The sequence below is a fragment of the Epinephelus moara genome, chromosome 23, assembly GCF_006386435.1.
Source record: "Epinephelus moara isolate mb chromosome 23, YSFRI_EMoa_1.0, whole genome shotgun sequence".
In the NCBI taxonomy this organism is placed as follows: Eukaryota; Metazoa; Chordata; class Actinopteri; order Perciformes; family Serranidae; genus Epinephelus; species Epinephelus moara.
The window spans coordinates 32,096,239-32,097,103 of record NC_065528.1 but is presented as its reverse complement, the minus strand read 5'-3'; positions in this window follow the sequence as shown (position 1 = coordinate 32,097,103).

Sequence of the window (865 nt, the reverse complement as noted above, 5' to 3'; positions counted from 1 at the left end):
CTTTGCCCTCCCCGAGCTGACGTGTGTGTGCACGCTCTCTCACTGAGGGGGAAATAAAAACACACATGCACGCACATATGCTCATAATGAATCTCATCCAGATATTTAGGAACAAAGATGCACAAAATGATGACGATTTCAGGAGGAAATGTCAGGAATTTGGAGACTTTGCGTGCACATAAACTGTCGTGCGTAATGAACCTGTTGTCTCCAGCGTGGCACAGTCTCAAGGTTATCACTTCAGCTGCTGTTTATGGTGAAATGCAATGTGATATTTGCAAATACGAACATGCAGTTATGAATGAGGGCAGAAAGCGCGAGAAATTTCGTGCAAAAACATGCGATTCTCATGCAAGAAATTGTCGTTTTTCATTCATATTTGATCCTAAATGAATACCTGTGGCTCAGAGATTTGCCTTCTTCCATCCACCCATCCTTTCATCCACAAATGACACACACATAAAGGGGAAAGAGACCAAAAAAGAGGCTCTGCAATGTCACGCTGCAGCCGTTTCAAGACGAAACCTTGCTGACGTTTCCACAACAGCCCTGAACGCGGCTGAGCTGCTCCACAAGTTGTGCACGACTTGCAGGATATGTCATGCCTCTGTTCTGTCTGCTGCAGGCATGTTGCACTGTGCATGAAAAGCGAGATAAAGACAGCTATATTCTTCTCTGCTGCTTCTCTGTGAGACATGAAAAGGCTGGGTTTCAAAGCAACATGTCTCTGAATGGAAGGTAAACACTGCTGCGCTGTGCAACAAGTCAAGGGGGGGGGGGGCAAAGCTGGATGATGGAAAGAAGGGAGAGTTTCTGGGCTGCAGCTCAAAGCAGTGACGTGTTTTCCTAAAATAGCTGGATTTCT